This window comes from Phacochoerus africanus, chromosome 10, assembly GCF_016906955.1.
Source record: "Phacochoerus africanus isolate WHEZ1 chromosome 10, ROS_Pafr_v1, whole genome shotgun sequence".
Lineage (NCBI taxonomy): Eukaryota > Metazoa > Chordata > Mammalia > Artiodactyla > Suidae > Phacochoerus > Phacochoerus africanus.
The window spans coordinates 128,407,249-128,428,104 of record NC_062553.1 but is presented as its reverse complement, the minus strand read 5'-3'; the positions used below and the strand labels follow the sequence as shown (position 1 = coordinate 128,428,104).

General features: G+C 35.4%; 1 protein-coding gene across 2 annotated transcripts in view; it reads left to right on the top strand.

The window, feature by feature from the left end:
- Nucleotides 1–20,856, top strand: part of CCSER1 (coiled-coil serine rich protein 1) — an 823,961-nt gene that overhangs the window by 570,171 nt on the left and 232,934 nt on the right. The window lies entirely within an intron of this gene.

The following is a 20,856-nucleotide window of genomic DNA, read 5'->3' as shown; positions in this document are numbered from 1 at the left end:
ATAAATAAAAATGAGCTACCTAAAACAAATGAAAACCAATGAGAAATTTTTAAAAACAATCAAGAATTCCTAATAATAGTAAAATAAAGGCATACATAAGACTCTGATTCCTCAAGATAAAAAAAACCTAGTCAATAATGTTCTTTACGATAACTTCAGATTTGACAACATTAGCAATGATGTATTGTGTAATTATTAAATACAATTAAATGACAAAACAGATTTTATAGACCATCAAACTTCTGAAAACTCTTCTGAGAACATATTAGAGAGATAGCAAACAAATTTAAAGCGTATTCTATTGACGCTTGACAACTGACAACATTTTTACTGAAACTTGACCTTTATTTAGACTGTGTTTTGTGACTGGATTGATGCCGATTATTCATCCCATGAGCATATTATTGTCACTTTAGAAAATCTGTAAACTAGTACTTAAAATGTATTAGCATTACAGACAAAAGGAATATGTCCTACTCTACTGGGAATAGCCCTGTATAACAATTAACTGATTTATAATATAAACTTTATTACATAAAGAAAACATTATGTATCTAATATAACCATATAGACAGATATTATGTAATAAAATTTTTAGTTGAATAAAACCATGTGTCGATATTAATTATGCATGCATAGAATCATCAGTTTTAACACAGAAAATTTATTCACTTTGTCAGAGAATGCTTATTTTGGGTAATTAACTCAGAAGTGTTCATTTTCCCCATAACATTAGATACGATCAGATTCAAAACTTAGCGTATATAAGAAATTAGACCTTCATTTGTCGAATGAAATGGGAAAGAAAATGATTATTTTCAGAGGCAATATTACATAGCTATAATTAAGGTAATTTTGTACCTATCCCTCCAAAAAAGTCCTCTGTTGGCTGATTTAGTAAAATCAAGTGGAAGGTTTTTTGTTTGTTTGTTTTTAACTTAAAATTACCCAAATTGATTTCTTAGCCTCTAAAATTTCCCAGCTAACAATCAAAGTACCATTTTAATTTTTGTGCAATGTAATTTGTGTAGTCATGTTGACTAGTTCAACAAAGGAAATGTGAACTTTTGAAAATAGTTGCTTTCATTAGACTGTACCTAAAAAGAAAGTGTATAGGTGACTTAATTTAAGGAAGAGGAAATGTTGAAAAGAAAAAGTCATCTTTAAAACTGGATTAGAAGTATGGAGGAAAGGTGGCAATGACATAAAAGCAATATAAGCCACTTGGATCCATTGAAAACTAGGTCCTAGTAGTTCTGATTCTGATAATACCTTGTGACATTTTGACAAAATGGACATTAAACTTAACATGTATACTTCATACCTACCTAAATTCCTAAAATGTTCTAAAATTTTCAAACCAATGTCCTGTAGTTTTTTTTATAACAGAGTCTTCCTTCTGTAATAATTTAGTTTTACTTATCATGGGTCTTTCATTTCTTAACCACTTCTATTAATCATAAGCTTACTTCTGTGCATTCAATAAATCAAATGTAGATGAAATGATATGAATAAAGAATTATATGCAGCTTACGAAGTTCTTAAAATATTACTTGTTTACTGAGTCTCACCTGATATTTTTAGTTTTAAAAAGTTAGGAGAGGTGTGAGTTTGGAGCAAAAGAAATGTTTGAGTTTTAGTTTTTGGATTTATTTTGTTTGAGGTAACACTGGTACATACACTTCATACATTTCACCTGGACAACATTACATTTCTACTTGTGCATACACTACGCCATGCTCACCAGCAAAAATTTCGTTTCCATTTGTCGCCATACAGTTGATAGCCTTTAGCCATTTTGCCCTCCCCCACTGCTTTTTCCTCTGTGGTAACCAATGCTCCGTTCTCTGTGTCTTTGTTTTTGTTTTGTTTTTCATTTATTTTGTATTTTTTATATTCCACATGAGTGACATCATATGATGTTTGTTTTCTCCTTCTGACTTTTTTCACTTAGCATAATACCTTCAAGACTCATCCATATTATTGAAAATGGCAAGATTGCATCTTTTTAATGGCTCACTAGTTTTCTGTTGCGTGTGTATACCATATCTACTTGATTCATTTGTTCACCGATGGGCACATTGTTTCTATACCTTGGCTATTGTGAATAATTCTTCAGTGAATATGTGGGTAAATTTAGCTTTTCAAATTAGTGTTTTCATATTCTTTGGATAAATACCCAGGAGTGCGATAGTTGGACTAAATGGTAGCTCTATTCATTTTTTGAGGACTATCCATATTATTTTCCATAGTGGATACACCAATTTACATGACCACCAATGATACAGGAGTATTCCCTTTACTCCACATCCTGGCCAACTCTTGTTACTTTGTGTGTTTTTGATAATAGCCATTTTCATAGGCATGAGGTAATATCTCGTGGTTTTGATTTACGTTTCTCTAAGAATGATATTGAATATCTATTCATGGGCCTGATGACCATCTGTATGTCTTATTTGGAAACCTGTATATTCAGCTTCTCTATCCACTTTTTATTTGGGTTGTTTTTTGGTATTAAGTTGTATGTGTTCTTTATATATTTTGGATATTACCCCCTTGTCATATACAATTTGTAAATATCTTTACCTATTTACTAGGTTGTCTTTTATTTTGATGATGGTTTCCTTTGCTGTGCAGGAGCATTTTGTTTTGATGAAGCCCCATTTGATAATTTTTATTTTCCTTACCTTTACCTGAGAAGATAATAGCTAGAAAGATGCTGCTAAGACCAATGGCAAAAACTGTTTTGCATATGTTTTCTTCTAGGAGTTGTATGGTTTCAAGTCTTAACATCCAAGTCTTTAATCCATTGTGAGTCAATTTGTGCATATGGTTTGAGATAGTGGTGTAGTTTCATTTTTTGTTTTTTTGTTCATTTTTGGCTGTTCATTTTTCCTAATACTATTTATTGAAGGGACTGTCCTTTCTGCATCATATGTTTTTTTGCTCCTTGTCGTAAACTGTGTCCATGTACAGGTAGGTTTACTTCTTGGCTTAGAATTCCATTCCATTGGTCTTTGTATCTGTCTTTTCTGCCCGTATGATACTGTTTTCATTGCTGTGGCTTTGCAGTAGTTGGAAATCAGAGTGTGTCATACTTGCTTTGTTTTTTAGTCTCAGGATGATGTTGCCTTTTGGCTTTTGCTCTTAGGCTTTCTTGATTCCACATAAATTTTAGGAATTTTGTTCAATTTACTCTATTTATGTGAAATGTTCTTGGGATTTTGATGGGGATTGAATTGAATCTGAACATTTTGTTAGATTATATGGACATCTTAATGGTGTTAAATCCTTCAATCCATAAACACAGGATATCTTTACATTTGTGTCTTCAATTTTTGCCTTTTAACCTCCTTGGCTATATTTATTTTAAGGTATATTATTCTTTAGTGATTTTAAGTGGGATTATTTTCTTTCTGCTAGCTCATTGTTAGCATACAGAAATATAATAGGTTTTTGCATGTTTTTGAACCCTGCAGCCTTACCATATTTATTATTCCTAATTTTTTTGGGTAGAGTCTTCAGGGTTTTCTATTTATAAAACTCGGTTACTCACAGATAATGACAGTTTTACTTCCTTTCTAATTTGGATGTGTTTTATCTTTCCTGTTTAACTGCCTTGGCTAGATTCAATACTGTGTTGAATAGGAGTGGTGAAGAGGCCTCTTTTATTTTTCTGATTTTAGAAAGATAGTGTTCATTTTTTCCACTGTTGAGTATGTTAGCTGTGTGTGTGTTTGGCAAATATGGCTTTAAATATTTCGAAGCATGTTCCTTCTATAACCACTTTATAAGAGTTTTGTTAACTGTGTATTGAATCATGTGAATGCTTTTTCTCCATCTATTGAGATGCTATGGCCTCCATCCTTGAGTTTGTTTAATGTAGTCTAGAACATTAGCTGGCTTTTTGTTTTTTCTTTTTGGTGGATATCGAACTACATCACTGGAATAAATCTCACTTGATCATTGATCATGGTGTATGATCTTTCTGATGTATTATTGTATTTGGTTCACTAATATTTTGTTGAGACTTTTTGCATCTGTGGCGCAGGATTACAGAAGCTATTGGCCTATAATTTTTATGTTTGTCTGGTTTTAATATCATTTGGCAAAATGCGTTCTGAAGCATTCCTTCCTCTTCAATTTTTTAGAAGATACTGAGAAGGATGAGTATTGAATCTTTGAATGTTTGGTAGAATTCAGCTGTGAAGTTCTACGGTCCTGGGCTTTTGTTTTTTGGGAGGTTTTTGATTACTGTTTCAATTTGTGTATGAGTGATCTGTCTATTCAAATCCATTTCTTCATGATTTAGTCCTGGTGTGTTATTCTAAGAATGTCGCCATTTATTCTAGGTTGTCCTTTGTATTTGTGTGTTATCTGTTGTCATTTCTCCTCTTGTTTCCAAGTCCTTATTTGTCAGCACCTTATCTTTTTTTTTTCTTACTGAGTCTAGCTAAAGGTTTTAAATTTTGGTTTTTCAAAGAGCTAGCTCGTAGTTTAATCTTTTATATTGTCTTTTTCTCTATTTCATTTATTTTCACTCTGATCTTTATTTCTTCTGATAATTTTAGGGTTTCATTTGTTCTTAGATTTCTAGTTTCTTTAGGTATAAGTCTAGATTGAGATTTTTCCTGTTTCTTGAGGTAGGCCTGTGTTGTTGTAAATTTACCTCCTAGTGCCACTTCTGTCTTATTGCATAGATTTTGCAATGTTTTTGTTTTCAGTTTTCTTCAGATATTTAGTGACTTCTGTTTAGATGTCTTTGACTCAGTGGTTGTTTTGTAGCATGTTGATCAGTCTTTACATATTCGTGACTTTGCCAGATTTCTTCCTATAGTCGATTTTTTTGTTTTTGTTTTTAGGGACTGCACCCACAGCGTATGTAAGTTCCCAAGCTAGGGACTGAATCAGAGCTGCAGCTATAGGCCTATGCCACAGCCACAGCAGTGTGGGATCTGAGCCACATCTGCGACCCACACCACAGCTCACAACGATGCCAGATCCTTAACCCACTGCATGGGGCCAGGGATCAAACCCACATCCTCATGGACACTAGTCAGGTTCATTTCCACTGAGCCACAGTGGGAACTCCCTGTAGTCGATTGTTCATTTCACACCATTATGATTGGAAAAGGTTTTTGATATGATTTCAAGATTCTTAAATTTGTCAACTTATGTTTCAACATATGATTGTTCCTTGAGAAAATCCATGTGCCTTGAAGAATGTGTATTCTGCTGGATTTGGATGAAATGTTCTGTACAAGTCCAGCAAATCCAATTCAGACAAAAACTGAGGGAGTTTTAATGTCTAATGTCTCCTTGAAGACCACTGTGTCCTTGTTGACTTTGTCTGGATGATCTATCCTTTGCTGTGAGTAAGGTGTTAAAGTCCCCTCCTGTTACTGTGTGGCCATTAATTTCTCCCTTTAGGTCTCTTTATAGTTGTTTGATATATTTTCTTGCTCATAAGTTAAATGCATGTATATATATTAATGACTGTTATTTCTTTTTGATGAATTTCCCCCTTTATCATTATGTATTGTCCATCTTTGTCTCATTACTTTTTTTGGCCTAAAGTCTACTGTGTCTGAGCATGGCTATACCTGCCTTCTTTTGGCTGCCATTTACTTTAACCTATTCTCTTGAATCCCTTCACTTTCAGTGTATGTCTTTGAGCTGAGGCTCGGGGAGGCATCATATAGTTGGGTCTTATTTTTTATCTCTACCCACATTTTCTTTTGATGAGTCCAACCCATTTACATTTAGGGTGATTGTTGAGGACTTAGTACTGCCATTTAATCTTTTGTTTCTGGTTGCTCTATATCTCCTTTTTTTAATGTGTTTCTGTCTAACATTTTAGTTTAATGTTTTTCTATGATTTTTCAGTTTTTTCTTTTTGCGTCATATCTCTGTTCTAGGTTTATGTTTTGTGGTTACCATGATGTTTGTATAAAAAGTCTGAGATGAAATAGTCCTTTTCTCTTGATAGCGCCTTATTTTCACTGGACTATATGGGTTCCATCCTTTTCCTCATCCCTTTTGTGTTTTTTTGTTGTCTCAAATTAGCATTTTTTATGTTGTGAGTTTGTTACCAAATGTTAGGTATATTTTTTTTCCTTTTTTCCTTTTGTTATAAGTTTAAAAACCTCATAATGTTTCAGTTTTCTGATTATGTCTATCACTCAAAGTTTGGTGTACTTTTGCCTTTTTGTTTCTAATCTAAGAGCTCCTTGTAAGAGTTCTTATATAAGGCAGGTCTGGTGGTGATGAACTGCCTCCACTTTTGTTTGGGAAGGTCTTTGATTCTCTTTCATATCTGAATGATAACTTTGTTGGGTAGAGCATTATTGGCTGAAAATTTTTATCTTTGAATATTTTGAATATGTTATTCAACTCCCTCCTGGCCTGTAGACTTTCTGCTGGTAAGTATAATGGTAGCCTAATGTGTGTTCCTTTGTCAGGAAATTTTCTTTTTCTCTTTCCTGACTACCTAAAATTCTTTGCCATTGACTTCTGACAATATAAGGCTTGGAGAAGGTTTTTTTGCTCTGAGGCAATTAAGTGATCACTTAGCTTCATGGGCTTGTATAGCTGGTTCCTTCTCCAAGTTTGGGAAATTCTCAGCCATTACTTCTTTAAACTCTCTACTCTCTTCTCTCCTTCTGTGATGCTTATTATCCTAATATTTTCCCTTCCTAATAGAGTCAGCTCTCATATAATTTCCTCATTTTAAAAAATACCATAATTGTTTCTCTTCTACTTGTATTATTTCTAAATGTCTGTCTTTGAGCTTGTTAATTCTCTCTTCCACATGGCCTGCCACATTACCAATGCTTTCTAACATGTTCTTCAGCTCCAGAGTTTTTTGGTTATTTTTTTGGTTTCATTCTCTTTGGTAAATCATTCCTTCTGCTCATTTATTTATTTTTGACCTTGTTGAACTGCCTTTCTGAATTTTTTTTATAGCTCATTGAGTTTCCTCCTAAAAGTTTTTTTGTTTTTTGTCTTTGTTTTTTGTTTTTTGTTTTTTTTTTTAACTTCGTTCAATTAGATTGCAGCATTCCATGACTCTAAGTTTGAGTGCGAGAGAACTGTCACTTTCATTTTGTGGTACAGTGTTACTGTGATTCCTGGTGCTTGTGTTGTTGCTAGCTAGCACCTCTGTAGTAGCAGACACATTTATTTGGTAAAGATGCTTTCCACCTCCCACCCCCACTTGATTCTAATGATTTAGCAGGTTAGAAATTAGAAGCCTTTCTTTTCCAGTAAGTGGCACTTTAGCCCAAGTTGGTTTTTGTTTCTGCTGCATGAGCTGCCTTTGGTTATCTATGAGGGTGGGTAGTTACCACCCTCCACCTGTCAGAGGTGTCATTGTTTGCACCTCTGGGATCACTGGTGCTTTGCTCCTGTCAGTGTTGCTGGTGCCATTATCTGGGACCCCAGGATGGGGGCCTCTTCTGTTTTGTCTGAATCATAGGCCTTGATTTCTCATGGGACAGAAGTGTGTGGCTATAAGAGCCTGGATCACATGGGCACCTCTGTCATACCTACTATTATTGGGCTCAAGGGTTCTGCTGCTGTGGAAAGGGGGGCAGGAGGCCAGGGTTGTGGATACTTCTATGGCTAAAGGGATGAGGTCCCAGTCCTGCTGTTGCTGCTACTGCCTAGTTACTTATGACCATGAGTGCCACTGCAGTCAGGAAGAAGGAATCCTGAGTGGTGCTTTTCCTGCTGCTATTGGTTCTCTGGTGCTACAGGCTCAGCTACCATGGCTGGGAGCTTTGTTCACAGGCACCACCTCCACCATTTCCTAGGTCCCACCACCTCTGTGTTCCAGTCCACCTGCCTTTAAATGTATTGATGTGTGGAATTATCTGGCCTCTTGTTGTGTTGGGCAAAAAGGGACCTTTTGAGTTCTCGGTATTTTATTGACTATAGATGAAAATGGAGAGACAAAAAAAGTCTCACTTAACCATGATGGTCTCATTATTCCAAGAAAGATGGTTTTAAAGGAAAGATGTTGGTTATTGATTTTTTTTTTTTTTTTGGAGGGGGGGGCTCATCAGTGGCGTATGGAGGTTCCTAGGCTAGGGATCAAATGGGAGCTATAGCTGCTTGCCTACACCACAGCCATAGCAATGCCAGATCTGAGCCACCTCTGTGACCTATACCACACCTAATGGTAATACCAGATCCTTAACCCACTGAGCGAGGCCAGCATCCTCATGGATACTAGTCAGGTTAATGAACCACTGAGCCAAGACAGGAACTCCTGTTTACCGATCTTTTTAGAGCAGGGTTCCTCAACAGTACTCTTGACATTTGGGTCAGATGATTCTTTTGTAAGTAGAGTCCCCTGCAGTGTAGAATGTCTAGCAGCATCCCTGGCCTCTTCTTCTAGATATCGGAAGTGCCAAATGTCCTTGGGGGCAAAACTGCCCCCAAGTGAAAACCCATTGCTCTTAGAGACATTACAGTAAACTATAGTCCCCAGTGAAATTGTATGTTAGTGGCTCAACATCTGTTTGTTGGCACTTAGTAATAAGTTCTGCAGAAAGCTGGGGACTTTCTTGACTATTACACAAATAGCTATTCGGATGCTGTTTTAGGCCACTGGGGCTTCCATAACAAAATACTGTAGACTGGGTAGCGTAAACAACAAGAATTTATTTTCTCGTGGCCTTGGAGGCTAGAAGTCCAAGATGAGGGTGCCGGCATGGTTGGGTTCTCGTGAGAGCTCTTTCTGGCTTACAGATGGCTGCTTCTAGTGGTGTGCTCACATGGTTTTTGATGAGCCCATGTGCACAGAGATAAGGAGAAGAAGAAAGAGGGTACAAGTGCTCTTCCCTCTTTAAAGAGCGCTAATTCCATCATGAGGATCCTGCTCTCATGGTCTCATCTAAACTGAAGCATCTCCCAAAGACCCTCATCTCCAAACACCATCACGTTGGGTGTTAGGACATCACTGAATGAATTTGAGAGCAACACCATTTGGTCCACAGCACATATTGTTAATGCTCATGCCCCTTTAATATGAGCAAGTAAAATTTGGGACAGTTATCTCTTTTTCAAACCTTAAATGGGCATTTCAAACATCATACTTTTCTCTATGATTTCAGATTATTTCCTTGGCTTAACTTGGGCTGGGTAGGGAGACTTTAAAAATCACAACTAAAGTTAGAAATTCAAGATTTTGATTTTGGATATCATATATTGATATTTGAGCAAATGATCTATGTTAACTGAATTTCTAACATGAATGTGTTTTGTAGTCAAACTTTACGTTTATTCCTTTCTACTCTTTTTTAAAAGAAAACAAGTGGTTAGGACTTTTGAGAATAATGTTTGAAAATATTTGTAATTATCCTTGAAATTTGTATGCATCAGTTATATCAACAAGATTTACTGATTGTGTTTAAAAGTTAATCCTTTGTACATTTTAAGATGTCTTAGGGGATATTAAATATTAGAACATCGGAATTTCCTGGGGTTGTGTATGTGGCAGAGTATATAATTGGAGAAGAGGATGCTCTTTGGGGGCAGGAGGTTTTGGTATGATAATCAGGTAGGAACTAGTTCATCCATGGGATATTTACCCTCAACTGCTTCATAGTAGAACAGAATCTCCTGCACTGCTCTAAGGTAGTGTGAAGGGAACGGGCTCACTATATCTATGTGACATGGGCTATGTAGGTAGTTTTTTTTTTTTTTTTAATTATGGTACCTATAGCTTTATTGGTCTTATAAAATGTATCTGCAGAAATTAGAATAAAGTGGAGTTCCCATCGTGGCGCAGCGGAAATGAATCCGAGTAGGAATCATGAGGTTGCGGGTTTGATCCCTGGCCTCGCTGGGTTAAGGATCTGGCATTGCTCTGAGCTGTGGTGTAGGTCACAGTTGCAGCTCGGATCTGGCATTGCTGTGGCTTTGGCATAGGCCAGCGGAAACAGCTCCGATTAGAGCCCTAGCCTAGGGACCTCCATGTGCCATGGGTGCGGCCCTATAAAGACAAATAAAAGACCAAAAAGGAAAAAAGAAAGAATAAACCAAATAATGTTTAAAATTCTTACTAACTTTAATAACCACTCTCCCATCAAATAAGTTTTTTGTTTTGTTTTGTTGTTTTGTTTTGTTTTTTACTTTTTCTAGGGCTGCATCTGCAGCATTTGGAGGTTCCCAGGCTAGGGATCAAATTAGAACTGAAGCTGCCAGCCTACACCACAGCCACAGTGCAACACGGGATCCAAGCTGCATCTGCGACCTACACCACAGCTCAGGACAACTCCCAGATCCTTAACTCACTGAGTGGGGCCAGGGATTGAACTGGCAACCTCATGGTTCCTAGTTGGTTTTGTTTCCGCTGCGCCTCCAAATGAAAATCTTTAAAATGAGAAAATCCAAATGAGATCTTTAAAACATTTTACTTTCCTCTCTTCTCTCTCCTAATAACTTAAATAAATTTCACTGAGCTTGTTGAAGATTGAGTGATTTTTAGTTCTTTTAGTTTGTTTTCTTTAGAAACTTCCTTTCAAAAGAATTATTTGTGACTTATAATTGAAAATCCCTAAAAATACCGTCAATATTAGATTTACTTATGTATAGTGTAAGATTTATCGTTACACATCACTGTGTGCATTCCTCTTCGTCTTTCTCCATTTTATGGTCTTTTCTGATTCATTTATGGCTCGGTTAGAATCCTTTCCCAAGTATTAAGGGGAAATTAATGATACATCGGATGTTAGAGTCCCTAAACCATTGAATATCTCTTCACCTTGAAAGATGGAGGATACTGCTATGGATTGAATTGTTCCCCCTTCCCCACCAGATTCCTATGTTAGATGTCCTACCCCCTAGTGTGACTGTATTTGGAGTCACCTTTGAGGAGGTAATTGGAGTTAAGTGGCATCATTACGGTAGAGTCCTAATTCAGTAGGATTACTGACCTTGTAAGAAGGAAAGAGAACTTAGCCTCTGAGGAAAGGCCCTATGAGCAAACAGCAAGAAGTCAGCTGTCTGGAAGCCAGAAAGAGATTTCTTCCTAGAACTTGACCATGCTAATGCCCTGATCTTGGACTTTCAGCCTCTGGAACTTTGAGAAAATTAATTTGTGCTTTTTAAGCCACCTAGTCTATGTTGTTCTATTACGGCAGTCTGAGATGAGACAGATAATATGTCTAACCATAGTATTTTGGGGCCTTGGACTTTTTTATTTTTTAAATAACATTTCATATTTTTAAATTCAGGTACTACATATGACATTTTTCTATGGTTTACTTAGGTAGTGACACTATTTTTCTTCTGACTGGTATTCAGTAATCTTACACAACTCATTCAAGTCTTCTTTCAAGTTACAGACTTTTTTCCTTCCAAAACTAATTTGCATATTTGGTGTCATAGATCTGTTCAAGACTTAGCTTTTTTCTCTCTTAGTATTGAACGGTTCTGTCTTTAGCTGATATTTCTTCTGTTAATATTCTAATCCACTAATTGTCAACAATGATATAATCTAGTAAATATTCAAATTAAAATATTTGAATTATATATGATTATATATTAGTCTTTTGTGATTCACTTGTGTTTGTATCATAATAGCATTTCTGTTGCACTTGAAGTGGCCTGTTGTTCCTATTTTGCTTATTCTTCCTTTCTAGGGTCTTGGGTCCTTTTAAGACCTGCTGTTGTTTTCTTTTACTTATTTCTCTATTTATCTTCAGTACTAAGGTGAAATATTCAAAAAATTTAATCCACACACGTGTTCAAATTCTTAATAGAATCTGCTTCTGCTGACTGGTGGACAGCAAATTGGAAGGATATTCGTCATTGGTTTCCCTCTGGGACACTCTCAGGTCTCCTCAGTTACAAATTTTAGAACATTGCTAGCCAATCTGGGTTGCTGTTCTGCAGTTTTTCCAGCCAAAAATACTCTGCAGATGCTCCTAGGGTAAGAAATCAAGAAAGTGTCACCCTTCTTGCAAGGCTGGATATTTTCCATCAGCGCTATTCTTTCCAGAACCTTTGATTTCTCATCATTACCTGGGCATATTGGCTGCTAGTCTCACTGGCTCCAGTGAAGGCCAGAGGATAACAGATTCCTGAGCCTGCTCTCTTCTCCCAACACTCATTACAATCTGAACTCTTCCATATATGCCTCCACAAGCTCTGTCTTCTTGCCGTAGCCTCTGCATCGGCTCAGAAGTAAATGTCAACTTGGGAGAAGGTGGTGTCAGAAAGTTACTCAGGATAACATCTTCTCTTGAGACTTTCTTCATACATCCTCTGAAAAAACCCCAACTGGTAAATGTCTTATGCAGTCTCTCCCTTCCCAGTTTACTTCTTAGCAAGAGTTCAGTGGCAGCCTCATTACATGAAGCCTCAAGGCATATACCGGGTTTGATCAGCTTTACATTGTGTTAGAAAATAAGAAACAGAGCAAAGAAAGAATTTCTTCAGTTCATCATCCTGTAAACATATATCCCCTTACTTGAAGAGGAGAGCCAATATAGTAATATTAAAAAGCAGATATCTAGCCTCATACCTTTGTGACTAGATTAGCAAATTTTTTGCCTCAATTTTTTCAATGGTCAAATACTACCATAATAGATAAATAAAAATGAACTCTTCACAAAAGGTAATTTGGCAAATTATAATACATTTATATGGCTTTATGTATATTTACATGGTTATATATTTATAAAATTAAGTGGTGAGAACTATATATGGTATGATATAAAAATTTAGGCACATGAAAGTGTAATAAAATCTTTATATATGAATGTTCAATTTCTACTTTATATAATTTGATAGAGCTTTATTTTTAATGACATATACACATTTTTCCAATTTGAAAAAAATCGGACATACCTCTTTGGAAAATAAATGAAGAATTCGGATAGAGTGTAGTGTTTTTCGTCCTGTGATCTTTCTTTGTGGGTCAGAATGTCTTTGTCGGCTCAAGCCGCTGTAATGAAGGATCATAAACTGAGTAGCTTAAACAACAGACAGGTATTACAGTTTCGGAAGCTGGAAGTGCAAGGGCAAAATGTCAGATTCAGTGTCTGGTGAGAGCTTTCTTTCAGACTTAGAGTTAGCTTTTTTTTCTTAGGTCTTCACACATGTTTCCTTGGTACCTGCACAGAGAGCAAGGGAAGCAAGAGATCCTGTGACTCTTCCTCTTTTTGTAAGAGCACTAGTATCATGAAGAACTCAAGTTTATGACCTAATTTAAGCCTGATAACTTCCCAAAGTCCCCACCTCCAAATACCATCACATTTGGGGTGAGAAATTCAACTGTGGATTTGAGGGACCCCAAATTTAGTCTGTAACAGGGAAATAAATACATCCGTGAGGTCATGTGCCATTCAATCCCTTACCACAACCACTTAGTGATAGCAGTTATGAATTTACTGTTTTTTATTAACTTTTTAACATTAGAAATCTCTCTCCCACTCAGCTCAAAAATATGGGGATTTCATGAATGTACATTTTAAAGATACTTAATGTGTAGGTATAGGTTTATACCCAAAGTCTCAACATGATGGCTAAAGGTAAGAGTGCTTCATCAGGGTCAATTATAATAAAAGGTATTTAAAATAATCGCATGTCAACCGTAAGTTTAACTTTACCGATATTACTGAATGAGACAGACCATCTTAAGAGGGAAATATTTTTCTCACTTAAGAGTAAGTTTTAAATTCTTAGCTGTTGAGTGAAGGTCGCATTGAAGAATACAGTGTAATTTTACTTTTAGTAAATTTAGTGAATACTTCTAGTATTTAGTAAATTTAGTAAACACTTTTAGTGTGAAACTGAGGAACACTGTAAATATGACCTTCTTGTGCCTGAAATAAATCTGAGAGATCACAACATTAAACGCTGATGGTGGAGTGTAGTCTTGCGTTTTTGGGGGGGCAGATATTTTCATGTAAATTATCATTAATCTTATAAATAGTTTGAGAAATGTTATAAAAGGTTTTATGCTATGGCTGAAAAGTGTACCCCATATATCAGAAATCAAAGTAAATATATTTGGTGTTTATTTATTTATGGATTGACTAAAAATACTTTTAAATAACTTAACTTACAAATAAAAGTCCTAGGACTGTGAAGAGTGTAGTTTAATTGTCCTGATTAGAACTAGTATACCAGGTTATGAGTTTACTGTTATGTTTTGCTGGTAATTTGGATTACTCCATCAAATACTAAATGAAGCCATATGCATAATCATATTTAAAAAGAGGATTATCTGTAATTTATGATTCTAAACGTATAACTTCTACCATTTCAGACATTTCAGACCATTTCTCCATTTCCCTTTAGAAATGTTTATTCATTTTCTAGCAGTTTCAAATTAAAAGCATCAGATGAGCTTTACACAGTATGTTTCTTTAAAAACATCATTCTATTAAAAAGGAAAGTTTAAATGAGGCATCCAAAAGGAGAAGGTTTTCTGGCATAAAAGTTTATTAGCCTTGTCTAAGAATAAATATACACTTTAATACAGCCTTCATTAAAACTATAAAAAGTCAAGCAAGACAAAAAAAAAGTACTTCACATGTTTGCCTTCATAATTTTCCTCTGTTTACTAACTTGTGGGAAGGCCCTGAAAGCTATCAGTCACCTTAACTACCACTTATTTCCCAGCTAATCAGTAAGGGAATGCAAAGGCTGTGGAATATTTAAAACAACAATAAAGCTGACTAAAAGTCATCTGTGTTACTCTTGCCACAGGCCAACAATTCTACAAATGTCAGTAATAAGATTACTCCCTGAAAAGATACTATGGATTTGAATTCTCATTAACGCCAAGTTATGACTGACTCTTACCTTTTATACACACACCACTTAAAATGTTGCCATTACTGTGTTCCTATTATTCATCCTTTAATAAACATGGTATTTTAAAATGAAAGTTACTTGGAGAACTTTCAGTTAGAATTGAAACATACACCAAGATTAACAATTCAGAATCATTGGAGCCTTAAACTCCGTTTGTTTCTAACCCCTGTGGTACTTCATATGATACTTTCAACAATAAACTCAAAATGAGCAACAAGAGTATAGTTAATATAAAGAGGAAAGATTGGACCTTGAGTTATTTCAATTCTGATATTTAATGTAACCACTTGGAAAAATTATTTTTATTTAAGACCTAAGCAAGTAGAATGAGAACTGTAAGGTATTTGTTTTGGGGAAATACTGATAAAATTTAGTTCATACATTAAACATTTTACTGAATTTTAATGTCTTCAATTCTGAGCTTTATTTTTTAATTGTACATTTCATTTTAATGTGTTAAAACTAATGCTAATACAAGCTACATCAGGATATGATTTAGTAGCTGCTTAAGTGTAGTTTATTCAGAATCTTATTAAACAAGCATTGTTTCTTAAAACTTTTAAACAGCACGTTTATAAAATTCAATACCACACAGTTTTAACTAGCCACAACTTTTCTGGTTATTACTAATACTCATTTTATATCATGATTATTACAAGTATTAAATTTTTCTTAAGGAAGAGGCTTTTAAAAATGTGTTCCTGGTATCCAGTATAGTAGTGTGGACTTAAAACAATTAGACTACCCTATTTCTCCAGCAGAAATGTTTATTTGGGATCAGCAAAGAATTACTGACTCGGGATCTGCAATGACACTGAACCAAGTGCAAGTTCCCCGAGCAAGGAGAGGAGGACTCTCTAAAAGAGGGAGAGGAGGAAGGTGAGAGGGTTGTAGTAGACAAGGAATCCATCAGAAGAATTGAGAGTTCAAAGCATAGTGGCTTTTCATTGGGCTCTTCCCAGGAAAGCATAGAAGCTTCTCTGTGGAGCTGCACTATGGTTATAGGGCTGAGAGGTACTCCTTTTTAAGTCCTGATGTTATTTCAACTGAGGTTTCTGTTGATCAATTTTTATGGCAGGTACATCCCAAAATTTAACACTTCTTCCTCCTGTAAGGTAAAGACTAACTCCACAGCCTGATCACTTAAAAACTTTTAAAGTTAGATTCTTTTTTTTATTGTTAAATCTTCTCATTCAAAGCAAATATTGAAAATTATATTCATGAGTGTAAGTAAACAAACAATCATTTTTCTCCAGCCTTTTAAAGTGCCATTTACTTTATTTAAATGTAAGCCAGACCCTCAGCTCATTCATGTGTTAACATTTAAATAGCTAAGTGTGGGGCTTCATAAAGGCCCTTTGAAATTGATGAATTTTGAAAAATGGAAGGCAGTTGAACTGAAAGTGCAGCATTATGTGTAATCAGATTACTATGCGTAATAAAAAAAAGGGGAACTAAAAAGACTAAGGAATGCGTTTGGCTAAATAGCCTGTTATCAAGAATCTGCAGATAAGAGTAATTTCGATTAGATTTAAAAACATATTCAGAACTCGAATTGAATAAAATTGTATGCTCTTGAAGCTTTAATAACAGAATAATTCCTACTTGATAAGAGAAACATTCTTTTTGCATGAAAATGATATCCTGAATTCATCTTAAAAGTAATTCCCCACTTGCTCTAAGTTCTATTCTAATTTATGGTATTATTTCAGGCCAGTCATTTTAAGATAGAATATTATAGGCCCATGGATGATTTGCATAAGAACAGACAGCTGTGAGTACTTGCAAATCCTCTTTCTTTCTCATATTTAGGAAACATTAGGAACAGAAAAGAAATAGATTAGGTATACTTAAACATTATTAAAGTGTCAGGCTACTTTCTCTTTTTCAGGAGAATTAATTGCCTATATTCCAGAAAAGGCTTATCTCAGCAGTAATGACTCTCATCAGGTCTGTGACACAGATGTACAGTGGGAAGGTGACAATATCCCCTGATCCGTGATGGGGATTAGCCTCCAGTCCCTTACACACTCCAGTACACTGATGAAGAGCAGCCAAAAAAAAAGATACAATCTTTAATATTCTACTGTACTTGCCTTGGCAATCCTACATATTCAAGTCTTCATGAGGCAATGTTGTCACACTGCAGTTGGGTATGTATATATATAAGGAAATAATTGCGGTATGACTTAAATGCCAGGATGACGTTTTGTTACCTTAAAGACATACACATTTTAAAAGCAACATGCAGCCATATTATGGCCAAATTAGACATGTAGCTGAAATTTGTACATCAAGTTGTGAGATATTTTAGACTTTTAAAACAAATGTGTTCTATAGGGTATGTCATAAAATTCAGTAGTTTTCCTTTCATTTGTTTGTTCTTCTATTACATTAATTGTGATGCCAGTGCTGAAAGTAGTCTATCAAATAAATATTTAAGTACTCCATAGGATATTCAGATAGCCAAAGACAGCATTAGGAGGAAAAAAAAAAAAAAATATATATATATATATAAAGTTTCCAAGTCCCTGAGGCAGTTAATATGCAAAAGAATACATATTGTGTATTCATATATGTTGCGTTCATGTGTAGATACGTGTGTCTATAAATCCAAATTACATATATAAGACATTTATATCATATCCAATATACTACTTCTCAATAGAGGATCTTTAAAAATTGGAAAGCCAATCTGAGCTAGGGACTTACAGCCAGTGTTAAACAGAGAAAGGAGTTGAGTCGTCTCAAAGAGCCAATATTCAAACAAGGGAGACGGGCATAAACAAACCCTCTGTGTAATAATAGCCATAATTTACTGAGCTCCTACTTTTTGACACCTGCTCCAAGCTCTTTAGGTTTATTATTGATTTTAGTTTTTATAATAAAACTAAGTACCTGTTGTCACTTTCAGTTCATCTAGGTTAAAACTGAACTTCACAGGGATTAAGTGACCTGTTCATGTCTGCATAGTAAGTGATTTAGGATTTGAAGCAAAATCTGACTCCATGAACATATTTTCCCCCTACTAATATAACAGGCTTATAAATTCCAAAACAGCGAAATCAATGCTATACAACAAGATACCATGGTTCTCCTTCGCTACGTATCAGTATTATAATACAAACAATAGCTCCTGATCATCAATTACTTAGCCTGGTGATAGCAATCAGACTTTGGGTGTTCAGGCAGCAAGTGTGTGACAGGAAACAGGTAGACATGGCACAGTTACCTATGGCACGTCTTAGAGCCATGGAGGGGGCATGGTGGCTTTCCTTAGAAAGGACATGGACATCACAGGGACCCATCATTGCTTTTACCATGTCTTTTGTCACCGACACTCCTTGCATCCGAGTAAGGACATTTTTAAAAAAGATCTTGTGAAGCAACTTAAATACAAAACAGATGCTGCAAGGAGTTCCCGTCGTGGTGCAGTGGTTAACGAATCAGACTAGGAACCATGAGGTTGTGGGTTCGATCCCTGCCCTTGCTCAGTGGGTTAAGGACCCGGCATTGCCCTGAGCTGTGGTGTAGGTCACAGATAAGGCTCAGATCCCACGTTGCTGTGGCTGTGGCGTAGGCCGGTGGCTACAGCTCCAATTCGACCCCTAGCCTGGGAACCTCCATATGCCATGGGAGCAGCCCAAGAAATGGCCAAAAGACAAAAAACAAACAGATGCTACAGTGAACAGTGATGATAAAACAGAAGAGGAAAATAGTCATCTCAAGACTAGGAATTAAAAAAGTAATGATAGAAGCCAAAAAGGGAAGGGCAAAGTCAAATTTGATTATAGTCTAAAACATTCTAGAAATGAGAAACTGAGAGAAGAGCATTCAGCAAATCAATGAAAAAAATGTTCAAAAACCTGGGTAGTGTTAATGAAGTGTATTCCTTATTTTCATAAGGAAACCGTTTGAAATAATAGTTTGAAAGTTCTCAGACCAAGAGTTTTTTTTGTTTGTTTTACATGAAATGGTCTATAATGTGAACATACCCAAACACATAACTTATATTTGTGAAAATACAACAGACTGAGATATATGAAGCAATTAAGCCCTACACCATGTGTCATTATTTCAGTAGGCAATTTGGTTATATATCTGACTCTCAGTCATAATTTTTTTCTTGATAGTCAAAGTTGAGGCTTAACTATGTCAAATAAATTACTCAACGTTACAGAACTACATTGTGTTATTTAAAGAATCTTTGTATATATAAACTTGACTGTATTTGCGGTAAAAGAAAGTTTTGCCTTGTAATGTTCCTTAGATCATTTCTCACTGTTTGTGGCATACACAGACTGAAGTATCTGGCTGAAAGGAACACAAAATACTCACCATGTAAAATTCAGTGGTTGTAGGGGCTTCTGAGCTATTGAAGTTCATGAAATCTGGTTGCTTTGGAGTAAGAGCCCCTTAAAGTTCTTAGAATTTCTCAGACACAATCACCAATTTTCCTTTTATTAAACTCTATATCCCTAGTACATTTCACAGCTCTTGGTTTATTTGACAGCTCACCAAGATTAATTTGAGTAAGTGTCTAAAGGCTCCCAGGGTTTGAAGCTACTATTTTTCACTGTTTTCTTTTTCCTTTCAATTGCATAGCTTGTGTCAGTTGCCTCTCATCTGTGAGCAAACTAGTTTGGTAGCTCTATGAAATACCTATTGTAAAAAGTGACTGAACTTTAATTAGAAAAAGCTGAGAAAGAAAACACATGTAACAGCAATATAATAGATGCCCAATCCACATAAATGACTCTTCCCATTGTCCTTTGTTTTAGTTTTACTCATTTACTCTACTTGTATTCCACTTACTGTTCCTGGCTACTAAAAAATTGTCAATTTTGTTCTTCTTGCCATGTTGCAAACAGGGAAACCAAAGTTCATCAAACTAGTGAACTTTCCCATTAGCTAATGAGTACCAGATGAGTACTGAGAGATGCTTCAGGGTGGTGCTAGCCTGACTTTGCTTAAGATTCAGACTTCCTGCTGGACAAGCAAAGTGATGCCACATTTTGAAGAGGGGAAAAGTTGGATAGAATCAATAGGAAATACATTTGTTGATTGATTTTTCACTTCATAGTTAATCTGACTTTTTAACTAAAAGCAGGTACTATTCCTGGTTTTCTATCATTTTATACACTGAAATCTTGGACTAAAATAACTTACCTTGTTATAATTTTTCTTGTTTAAGAAGTCTGTATTGTACAGCAAAGAGACCCAGTCACACATGTATATATACATTCTTTTTTTCACATTATCCTCCATCATGCTCCATCATAAGTGACAAGATACAGTTTCCAGTGCTATACAGCAGGATCTCATTGCTTACCCATTCCAAAGGCAATAGTTTGCAATTATTAACCCCAGATTTCCAACCCATTCCACTCCCTCTCGAAACCTAACAGAATACTGTAAACCAACTGTAATGGAAAAAATAAAAATCATTAAAAATACAAAAAAATAAAGAGTTCTAGATGGAAGGTTAGAAAAAAAGCCTGTATTATTATATATTTTTCATGGATGAAAATATTTTTCCTCTTCCTGAACTCTTAAAAAATAGGCACATTTGTTTTAGCAAAAAATAGTCAAACTGCTAGAAAGATGACACTATCCCTGTTACACTGGTCAAGAATGGCTACATAATTTGAGTTATTTCCAAACTTAAGTTCATTTACAAGTTTATTTCATCCTTGAAACTTTATGAACACAACTGTCATATCAACAACAAATGCAGCTGTCTGTCTCACTATTAGCATATTGTAAGGGAAGACATTTTTTTACAGAAAACAGTCTTGACTGAATATCAGGTAAAATTTGACTATTTTGGGTTTTTTTGATGAACATTATCTAAGTGGCAGAAGAGAAGAAATGTGCGATCCATTATTCCACTACCCCAACATGACTCTTGCATATTTTCAGGTGTTTTTCTGTTTATGGAGCTGAAGTTAATGACTAAATATTTTATACTGAATTTTTAATTATATAAAATATAATTTGTCTAATTATTAAAAGAAAATC